This window comes from Periplaneta americana, chromosome 12 (assembly GCF_040183065.1).
Source record: "Periplaneta americana isolate PAMFEO1 chromosome 12, P.americana_PAMFEO1_priV1, whole genome shotgun sequence".
In the NCBI taxonomy this organism is placed as follows: domain Eukaryota; kingdom Metazoa; phylum Arthropoda; class Insecta; order Blattodea; family Blattidae; genus Periplaneta; species Periplaneta americana.
In genome coordinates, this window is record NC_091128.1 from 24,618,981 (window position 1) to 24,631,064 (window position 12,084).

A 12,084-nucleotide genomic window follows, 5' to 3' on the forward strand; every position below is an offset into this window, starting at 1 on the left:
ATGTATCGGGGTTCGGCCGGCGCCGTGGATCGTGTCCCGGAATGACTCAGTTGGTAAGAGCGCTCAGCGCGCAGAGCTGAGAGGTCCTGGTTCGATTCCTGGTGCCGATACGAATTTTTCTCGTATTTAATAGTAATAGAGTATACATATTTCAAAGTGGTATTCTGTTTTTGGATTTCGTACTAATCATTTCACGTGATCAAACAGAATAGATTTTTGGGTTAGGTCTCGTGTATCGTGAACTATTTAGTCAAAAAATTAATTTCATGTTGTCAGGCAAAATGCATTTTAATATTAGATCGTACTTATCTACTAATAAATTACCAACATAATGTGCGAGAGACCAAGGAAGAAATATACTCTTTCACAAATTCTTGAAGTAATGATTTAGAAAATACCTCACAACATAAAGATGAGATGTGGTAAATACATAAATAAGCAATACATTGTTATTATTATTATTATTATTACTACTATCATTTATTGCATTGTGACTTTACCCTCTTTGGTGATATCTGGTACTAGTTGGCAACACTGAAGAGATATACAAATTAGCCTTTTAGGAACTACTTTTACGTGATCTTCACCATACTCCCGCATCGAGATCAAAAACGACAATACACAAATAAAAGAATGATTTCAAGAGTAGGATTGTGTTGTGTATTACAAAAGAATAAATATAGTCTTTGCTGTAAATTTTTAACTTGAAATATAACTATTTCACAGGCACTACTCTTAATTCAATGTTTAAGCCTTATTACAACAATCTTTGATGTAAAATATTAACTTAAAATGTTACTGTATTGGAGACACTACTCTTAACATGTTTAAGTCTATATTAAAATAATCTTTCATGAAAATTTTTAAATTAAAAATAATATTGCTGTTTCATAGGTCCCGCTCCTAATACATTGTTTAAGCCATATGAAGATAATTTTTATTGTAATATTTTAACTTAAATCACCGATACAACTGTATAGAAGTAGGCTACTGCCCTCAATTAATTGTTTAAGCCTACATTCAATCATTTTTGCTCTAAAATTAAAATTAAAATACCGGTACTACTGTAACACAAGTACTGTCATTGTATACAAGTGTACTTTCCAATGAATTTTTTTAAGTGGTTATGGTCAACTTTGTTGAAAGGAATGTTGGTATGCACCATCATTTCATACAGATGTTTCCTAAATTCGTCCTTTGTTACTGAATTACTATACTTCGTTCCATAATGTCTGACAGGAGACGAAAACCATATCGGCAGAGAGAGAGAGTGAGAGAGAGGGAAGTATAATTTCTATTGAAACAATAGCAGAGGTCTCATTCCACGCTTATCTTGAAGCGTTCTACCTCCCGCAACCTCAAGGCAACGAAGAGTGAGACCTCTGTGATTGATGGAATAGCAATTAAACTTTTCATTCTCTCTATCGGCACTATTTATATCTCCTGTCAGACATTATGGAGCGGAGTATAGTTGAAGGTAGATGGTCAGACTCACTTCTTTCTATCAATTTGAAACGGTTTATATCTTTCTTTTTTAAATTAAAGTGTTGCTATAAATATCATCTTTTAGAACAGATTATGTTAGCCTTATATCAATTACAATTGTGTCGCAAATTACACAGATATACTATTTTCCGAATGCCTCTAACCACTTCTGTACTTTCGTACTTGTTTTAGACGCCATTATTTAAACTAATAGTGCATAATAATGTTTCATAAACATTGCTAAATTGAAGTATACTGTACCTTTTTAAGAGTAAGGAACTTGTTTAGAGTGGCCCTGTAGTGCGCGTTACTTGTGTTTGTGAGCAGGGTTTCTATTGAAGGACCGTAACGTAATGTATTTCCCGTGCACACTCATACCCATTCCAATGTTGTAGGACTAAGAAAACGGTCTTTAGTTATGATGAATGAAACTCACATCAAGTTAAATTCTTATATCGCGGAGGATATTAATTTCAGGATACATGTTTCTTAGATCTTTTAGTTATTTTGATGAGTTCTACCACTTCTTAAAATATTAAAACTTTTTAGAATCCTATATACTACTTGCGGTGGTTAATTGTTTTTCGGAAAGTAAATTTCTAAATTTGCTAATAAGAGAAAATGTAAAGAGGTTTCGAAAGGAGAGTAATTTTTCCATAACTGCTGTTCTCCAATAAACATTTTATAGAGTACCGTATATCAGATAGTGAACACTAAATTTTTCGTGGAATGTTAACTGATAGAATACAAAGGACTTTTGCTGGAGGCTTTGTCTTTAATAATATGAACTATATTTCCTTCAGTGTAAGCTACACCGAACCAACCTTGATCAATAGAAGGATCAAAGAATGAACTGTAACCGTACCCCTCCGGACGGTTCAACATTCACAGAGCAATTAATTAACATCACACTTCCAACAATGGATTTGTCACTGTAGAATGATGTGCCAATGAATCGGAAGTCTGTGCCGGTAGACAATAAAGAAGTGTTCCCTTGGAAACCTGGTAAGGCTGTCTTTGAACGACTGCAAAGAATTTCCCCCAGGAATTCACACGTAGCTAACAGACATCTCTGCCGCCGACATGAAGTCGAATGTTTCCAGTGTTTCCAAGACGTTAAATCCATTTCAACCATGTCCATATGACTGATGTCCTCTAATATTTTTGTTCACTTTCATTTATGTCCACATTTTATGTGCGTCGATTTTTTGGGTCCATTACTGTTACGTCCACTTTTATTTTTGTCCACTTTTATTTATGTCTACTTTTATTCAAGTCTACTTATATTCAAGTCCACTTTTAATTGATTTAATTATGGTTTATTTAACGACGCTCGTAACTGCCGAATTTATATCAGCGCCGCCAGTGTGCCGGAATCCACTTTTATTTATGTCCACTTTTTTTTATGTCCACTTCTATTTAATATTGCATCAGCAGTATTCTTAGCTTCCAGTTTCACTGTTCATCCAAACTATGGAGTACATTGAGCTACAACCATGGATGAACCAAAATTGGTTCAATCTAAAACAAGGAAAACTTTTGTTATTGCATAAAAGCGTTTGTTACCATCATTCATACAGCATTAATGGTCAAAAGAGATACTGGAGTTGTGAAAAGAGAGATGTGCGTATTGCAAGATGTGGCACAAACAGGAATGTGGAGAATGATATACAAATCTTTAAAGAAGGTAATCATACGCATAACGCAAACCCGGCCGGGAATCGCGTTAAGGAAATAGTCGCTCGAGTGAAACGCGAGGCTGAAAGTCACCCAAACGAACCACCTTAAGATAGGCTCATTGTTATTCAAGAACTATCTGAAATAGAAGATGAAGAGCTGTTGATGTTATTGCCCGTTAGAATGGCAACGGTACGGATGGTGAATAGGAAACAGAATGTTGGACGTCCACCCTTCCCAAGAGATTTACATGATTGTGTGTTCTTGGATCCGTATAATAAAACTCTGGGAGAAGCACAATTTTTAGAGTTCGATTCCGGATTAAATGATCCCGGTACAGTTGTAATATTCTTTACAGAGTAAGCGCTTCTGCATCTAAGTAGAAGCGACATCATCTATGTTGACGGTACTTTTAAGTCTGTTCCAACCATTTTTTTTATCAATTATACACAATTCATGGTATTGTATGAGGACAAGTGTTTCCCTTAGTTTACTGTTTCTGGACAAGAAACGATTAACATTTTTGCCGAATTAGATTTCACAACTTTAAACTGAAAGCTGGAGAAAGTAACCTGAATTTAACACCATCTTCGATTATTATGGACACTGAGTTGGCTGCAATAAATGCTGCATTAGCTGAGTTTTCTCATGCTGAGATCAAAAGGTTTCTTTTTCACTTTTGCCGGTCTATCTGGAGAAATGTTGTTAGCATGGGCTTGAAAAATGCATATTCTGATCGACAAGATAACCAAATAAGAAATGACATTCGACAACTAGTGTCAACTCCTTTTGTACCATTGGAAGATGTTCAGGCTGTTTTTGATTACCTTATAGAGAGGCTAATACTGAGCCCGACGTAATTGTTCTAGCATTGTACATGGAAAGAACTTACATCCGAGGAACACCTGCTCGAGGAAGAAGAAGAGCAACTCACTTTAAATATGGTACACTTATAATCAGGTTCTGGCAGAACAACATCAAACAACTAACGTATTCTAGGGCTGCCACAACCGCTTTCAGAAACACATAGTCACACATCACGCGTCCGTCTCGAAATTCATGGAATTTATCAAGAAAGAACAAAGAAATAATGAAATTATAATATTCCAGTTGCTTGGCGGGCATTTAAATGTGCGACACCCTATTGAAAGATAGTACCTACAAAAGTTAAGTCGAGTAGAAGAAATTGTTCGGAATTACAACCACTACAACGAAGAAGGACATATCAGAACTTACCTCAAAGCTATTAGTTATCATCTGAAGCTGTATGAAGAGAAACATACAGAAGAGATTAAGTAGGGAATTGCAGTAAATTTGTAGATGGATATTGTACAGTCATGTACTGGACGTAAAACTGTGGACATAAAATTTGTGCAATAGGACTAAAATAAAGTCGGCATATACTTCATTGGACATATATTTGTGGACAAAGTGTAATGGACTTTTATGTAATGGACATAATAAAATGGATATTAAAATTGTGGACATTATAAAAAAGACCTAACGTCTGTGTTTCGTTTCCAATATTTTGTGCTGTCAGTCATGTCAGCAACGCTCATATTTAAATTCTACTGCAAATCAAAGCATAAATAAGGCATAGGGGGTGTATGTTTATACAAAGTAAACTATATCCGTAAAGTCTCGGTGGGGTTTTAAACTAGGCCTATATTTGTAACTAAAACATATAAAGAAGTGAAACAGCTACTAAATGAAATAAATTATCAAAGAATTCATCCTAATACCATGCTTATTTATAGATCGATTGTTATCATTAGTATTATTTCTGTCATTATTAGTACTGTTCCTGAAGAGAATTAGTGTGGATTGGAAAGACAGGAGGCTATTCAAAGTCAGGATAGGAGAACAAGTGTCAGAAGGAAGTGAAATAGGGAGAGGAGTACGACAAGGATGCCCTTTATCATCTACCGTGTTCAACATCTACTTGGAGAATTTGGCGAAGAAACTTTTTCAGAATATGGGAGGGGTAAAAGTAGGAGGAAGAAGAATAAAGTGCATAAGATTTCCTGATGATATGGGTTGTTAGCAGAAGAGAAGACGATACTAAGGGTTATGCTGCTGGAACTAAATGACAGCTGTGAGCAGTAGGGAATGTAGATAAATTCACATAAGACGAAGACCATGATCACAGGAGGACAAATAAAGAAGGTAAACTTGCGAATTCTAAATGAGGCAGTAGAGAAAGAGAATAGCTTCAAATACTTGGGGTGTACTATAAGCAGTAACATGAGTTGCAGTCAGGAAGTCAAAGAAGGATAGCAATGACAAAGGAAGCATTGAATAGAAAAAGGAGCATCTTCTGCGGACCTGTGGAAAAATAACTAAGGAAGAGACTAGTTAAGTGCTTTGTGTGGAATGCGGCATTGTATTGCGCAGAAACATGGACATTACGACGAAATGAAGAGAAGCGAATAGAAGCATTTGAAAAGTGGGCATTGAGAAGAATGGGCGTGAGAAGTGAACAGACAATAAATTAAGTTGTGTTGGAAAGGATGGGTGGAGAAAGAATGATGCTGAAATTGATCATAAGAAAAAAGGGAATTGGTTGGGTCACTGGCTCAGAAGAAACTGCCTATTAAATAATGCACTAGAAGGAATGGCGAATGGAAGAAGAGTTCGGAGCAGAAGAAGATATCAGATGATAGACGACATTAAGAAATATGGATCATATGCGGAGACTAAGAGGAAGGCAGGAAATAGGAAAGATTGGAGAATGCTGGGTTTGTAGTGAAACACCTGCCCATGGCTAGAACACTTATGTATGTATTAGTACTGTTTTGACCTATCACGCACTATACATAGTTACCTGCCAATCCACTGTTACCCTTTGAGATTTACCTCTATAATAAATGAAATTAGGACAGTTTGCAAGTCGACCTGGTTGGCGAGTTGGTATAGCGCTGGCCTTCTATGCCCAAGATTGCGGGTTCGATCCCGGGCCAGGTCGATGGCATTTAAGTGTGCTTAAATGCGACAGGCTCATGTAAGTAGATTTACTGGCATGTAAAAGAACTCCTGCGGGACAAATTTCCGGCACATCCGACGACGCTGATATAACCTCTGCAGTTGTGAGTGTCGTTAAATAAACCATAACATTTAGGACAGTTTACAGTATCTCAAATTTATAACTCCAACGTAATCTTTCCGCACATTTGTCGTATATTGGGGATTCTCAAATAGAACATTTTTACATAGATTTTCGGAAGGAGCAAATGGAAATCATGTCCAGTACGTTTCCTGACTCCACTGGACTTCTACCTTATAGGTTAATGTCAAGAAAAATGTGAAGGATGTACTGTGTCCATTAAAGATATTAACCACTTCCAAGATTTAATCAGAGAGACTTTTCCATCCATCACTACTGATGTTGAGTGTGTGTGATAGGAATTAAAATATCGTTTGCTGCTGGAGGATATCACATTTATCTTAATTGAACCGTTTATTTCAGAAATCTCCTATCTCCAGTTGACCATGTTCGAGAAAATAAAAAAAAACAAACTAAACTACTTATTCAAAATTTTTTTTAGTTGACAAAAAATTAATGAATTTAATAATCACTTTTTAAATACGGCTACGGTCTTGTCAAAATTATTTTACTTTTTTTCAGCGTCTAAAAAATTGTTTTTAAAACCGGCACATATTGCGATTCTGCAATAATAAAGTAATTTTCCAGTTTAATATTTATTAATACATGTCATTTTAATAAGAACAAAGGAACAATAACTTAAAGAGCGTCATGTGTTTTTCTCCGTATATCGACACCACACAAGTTTCAATTTAAAACTGAAAAAGCTTATAAAAAAGAAGAAATAAAATAAAAAATGAACATTTCGTTTTTACAAAATTTCATATTGAGAACTCTTTTAAGAGAAATTCCTATTCAAATTCTAATTCTTACATACATAATATATAAAGACACTCAGCTTCTGTAGTCGGTGACTTCAGTAGCCTATGTCATCATAGAAATGTTCATATCGTCGGATGTATTCTGAAAGTTTCTGCAAGTTCTCCAGTTTTTTCTTCTTATTTATTGCAACCTTTTTACCAAGATGAGCCTTCTGCGGAAGTAGTGCAGGAACATCAGAATACTAATGGTAGAAAAAGACAAGCCACCAATGAACGACTTTTCGACAACTTGACCACTGTAGGCGAACTGTGTGAAGGCTGATATCTTGGAGTTCTCTGATCTTTTGGTATATCTCTTTCAGGAATTTCATTAGAGTTTGTCATTTACTTGTACGAACGTGACCACCAGTCTTTGAAAGATAGAATTTCATCAGTCTAGACCTGATGAATGGAGAAGCGACTGATTCTACTCATCTTTACTATGATTTGTGTATATGTTCAGGTGTATAGATTCGGTCGGCTTTCCTCAAAAGTCCCTTGATTGAACCAAAATCGCGGTCACGGAAAGAACGAATGTCCACACACTAGGAAATAGTGGATGACTGCCGACTGTATGTATTTTAGGGCAGAAACACTATGCTTAGGCATTTGAAAGGCTTTTGCACCAATCTCGATTGTCAAAGCAATGAAACGGGTGTGCAGTCAACTACCACATAATGGATTCCTGCACTAAACGATGCGTAGGCTATATCTATAAACAGTATGAATCTAAATATAACTCAATTTTGTCTATTTTGGTCGATAGAGGATTTCTCAAATAAGCAATTCAATTGAATACACATATCTATATCTATAAACAGTATGATTCTAAACTTAACTCAATTTTGCCTATTTTGGTCGATAGAGGATTTCCCAAATAAACAATTCAATTCAATACACAACAAATATTTTGAGAGTTGCCAATTAAGCTTTCAGGAATAACTCCCTGTAAAGTTAATTTGAATAATTTCGAGGGAAAAATTGTTCCGGGGCCGGGTATCGAACCTGGGACCTTTGGTTAAACGTACCAACGCTCTCCCACTGAGCTACTTTACAGGGAGTTATTCCTGAAAGCTTAATTTGCATAATACACGTCACTGTACGTAACAGAAAACCACAATTTAAAGTCACACAGAGTTAGTGTGCACTCAAATGTTGGTTGCTTGACGGTTGTCAGCCCACTTTGAGGTCTGTGGATATAGAGGGAAAAATTGGATCGGTGTCGGGTAGAGTTCCCGGGTAGCTCAGTGGGAGAGCGTTGGTACGTTTAACCAAAGGTCCCGGGTTCGAAACCCGACCCCGGAACAATTTTTCCCTCGAAATTATTCATTTTGAGAGTTATTCTTCCACTTAGTGGCTATTTCACATCTATATCGTGTTTTGTTACAATTTTTTCTTTAGCTTCTTTTTTTAATTGGTTTATTTTACGACTCTTTATCAACTGCAATGGGCGACCGTTATCTAGCGTCTTTGTGAAAAGAAGGTGATAATACCAGGGAAATGAGTCCAGGTCCAGAGCTGAATGTTACCTAGCATGTGCTCTTAATGGATTGAAAGAAAACTCCCGAAAAAACCTCAACCAGGTAAACCCCTACTTCTTTTGTATGAGCAGATGTGGCGCTACTTTTTCTACGTATGAAACATTGTAGTCATGTAACAGAAATTACAGTTTTTTCACAAATTTGAGAATGATTATGTTCATTTATTGTAACTCATCGGTACATGAATGAATAATAGTTAAATTTACAATAATTATTAATTAATCATTAGTTTAGAAATATAACTTCAACTTGTATAGCTGATGACAAAACACAAAGTGCATAGCAGTCTAATTTCATATGATGAGTTATTCTACTTCAACAGCTGTACTGCTGTCGGAATCAGACCGTCTATTCTCTTTATGTCCCGTTCGCGGTGTATCCCTTGAAAAGTCAAGCCAAACCAGCTATCGTTTTTATCTTCATCGCCCAATCACTTAGAATCCAAGTCTTAGATATACTTATGTCGGATAGTAACCGGTAGTTGTGACATCAAAAGCTCGGAACTTGGGGACTTGTGTGTCATGTGCATGAGTAAGGTTGCAGGTACAACGTACTACATAAGTAACGCCTTCTCCCGTTATTGGGTGACAATTAGGAAGGAGGAGGTGAATAGTACGTATATTGTGTCACAACGGAGAACAACGGAGTTTTCTAAGTTGTTTCCCTGTAGTTCTTAGACGACAGCGTTAGTGATTCGTTGTATCGTGGTGTTCCAAGACTTACATGCATTTACAAAATAATATGGACTGCGTAAATACTGATGGGGATGTGCAGTACATACATATAAACAATTGAAAACAAAACAGAAGGAAATGAAGTAGTGGACGTGTACCGTAAATAACTGTGTACTGAAAAAAAAAAACGACAAATTGTGAAGTAGCCTACATGAACTCCCACGTGAAACGGTGAAGATGTGCATTTGTTGTTAGATGAGATGGAAATGGAAATGTAGTACTTGTAAGAAGTGCAAAAGGAAAGCGTGTGACGAATTACATTGCCCTCAAATTGGCATTTCAGTTATTGTAGTCTCTTCTAATAGGCCTAGATGAAGGAAACGCTTGTTTCTCAAAAGTCAGCATAGGAGGCTTGAATCAGATATCTTTAATTTTACTTGTAAAATTAGAATTTGCGTGTGTAATAGCTCCATTGTTATAATTGTTCTAGCAGATGAAACATTTAATACGTGTGCAAAACATTTTATGCAACTCTATATGATTCATATTATGTTGTCAGAGATGTTTACGTTAAAGTTGTAGGCTATTTTGTTCGCTACAAATCAAAAGTGTTACGTGTAACGTAACCATATGCCGAGAAATTCATTACAAATTGTTGTTGTTTAGTAAACAGTCATAAGTGACTCCAATAAGTCATCTCTCATGAGGCAACTAAGCCAGGAGATAATAGGATAGAGTGCAAGTTCCTTTTCCCCTCGTTACATAAAGGTTTTAATTGTTATCGTACAATATACTTTCAGATTTTCAAGTTGCTGGATACAAAATTGGCTAAAAGTGCTTTTCCTATTCAACTGTAAGCTGTAGGCCTACTTTCCACCTGGGTGATTCATGGTTTAGAAATGACTGGACTGAAATATAACTATCAGGATAGACAACTGAAATTAGAAAATGGTTAAATCTTATTTCAGTTTGCTATATTTCCTACAGAAAAGTATCCGATGCAAATTGTAACTTAGAGACCGGAGCGATTATGTCTTCAAAATGACAAATTTATTACAATACGACACTCATGTCAATTGATGCCCATAGACGTAAGCTCGCGCTTTAGAGTTCAGGAGAGCCTGAGCGCTTTACAACGGAAAGGAGAGAGAGACAGACGAGTGAGGTAGTATATGCCGCTTTGTCGAGCTATATACAGAGATGGCCAGCACTGATTCAATGGATAAAGGAAAGGGAACTTATAAAAACTGTATCCATGTTAATTTTTAGATTTGTCTGAGAAGTATAATTGCATTATAAGAATGTAAGTTTTAATTTTAATGCTAATTTTTCAAAAGTTTTATTTTTCATTCAAAAGGAATATTTTTTAAATTTTTTTATAGAAAAGTGAAATTTTCAGATACAGGCCTATTTATTTAGTAGCTTTACAGGTACTGAAACAATGTTTCGTAAATTCAATATACCGTATATACGTATTAATGACGATAGTGTATTACAAATTTTGAAAATATTCGCATGAAAAATTAATGTTTGTAAGGAAATGAATTAACAAAGCAACTACTAGGCCCTAATACATCATAAGCAAAAGATATGTGTCCATATGTTGGTAAAACGTGAGCTCTATAGCTTCAGCAGATTTCGAGAAAATAATTTAATATTCTCATGATAAGAAGCTGCTCACCAATATCACCTTAAAAGGATAATGCGATAAGGGGTTTGTTATGGAATATTAGTTACACTTAAAACATATACAGTACCTAGGTAACTTTGCTTTGTACTATAACATTGTTTTGATTAGTTCATTGATTACTTTTATAAGGCTAAAGATACCACCAAGATCAATTCCAACTTATCATGGAATACTCAATCTCTTTGATTGGGATATTATTTTCTTTATGAATGATATATTTCATTCACTTAGTACAGTATAGTTGTAGGTACTTTGGAATTTATGTGAATATTCCTTCTTAACTATTTATTATGTTATTAACATTTAAAACACAACTGCAATATTAAGAAATTGGTGTAAATACTTTTATTTTACGGACACTATAGATAATATCAAATAGAAAGAAGCCACATAAAAATAACGACATAAAATTTCACGCTCCATTTGAAGTTTGAAGTGTTTTCTTAATCCAATAGGCTGCTTATTCCCCCTTCCATAAGTAACGCTTGATGCCCGCGCACTATATCAAGGACAGAAAAATGCGTTTGCTTTGACATCAATGCATTACGAGTATAATAAACTAATGGGACAAGTTAAATACAGTGTAATGTCCACGTACTGTCGTCAAAAAAGCAAACATCTTGTCAAGAAGTATGGACAAAATTGTGGTGAACATGTGACGAGGAGGCAAGGAAACAAACTATACAAAATGGAGGATCAACATTTACATTGTCAGCACATCATCAAAAAGTAAAAAGGTAATAATTTCTTCTATAGTCCTACTTGTCTTATTTACTCAAGAGACACATTCTGTTTGTTATGAGGAGAATCGATAAACTAATTTCCCATCGACAATATAGCAAAACTTTGGTTTACGAGCATAATTCCTTTCGGAAACTGCTCTTAATCCAAAACACTCGCATATCAAAGCGACTTTCTTCACAAAAGAAAAAGCATTACAAACTCAGATTAATTCGTTTCACAACCTTTTACTCATATAAAATACAGTATAACTGAAGTAAAATTCAATACAGTACTACAATACAAATTACTTTACTGTACTTTGTTTTTTAGTGTCTTTCACATGTTTTACAGCTTAGTAAACTCCTTGAACATTTAAAGAAAATATTCTCAC

The 12,084-nt window shown here is 35.4% G+C and overlaps 1 protein-coding gene across 1 annotated transcript in view; it reads right to left on the reverse strand.

Moving 5' to 3' along the window:
- LOC138710217 (protein O-mannosyl-transferase TMTC1-like) overlaps window positions 1-12,084 on the reverse strand; it is a 1,461,941-nt gene that overhangs the window by 50,919 nt on the left and 1,398,938 nt on the right. The window lies entirely within an intron of this gene.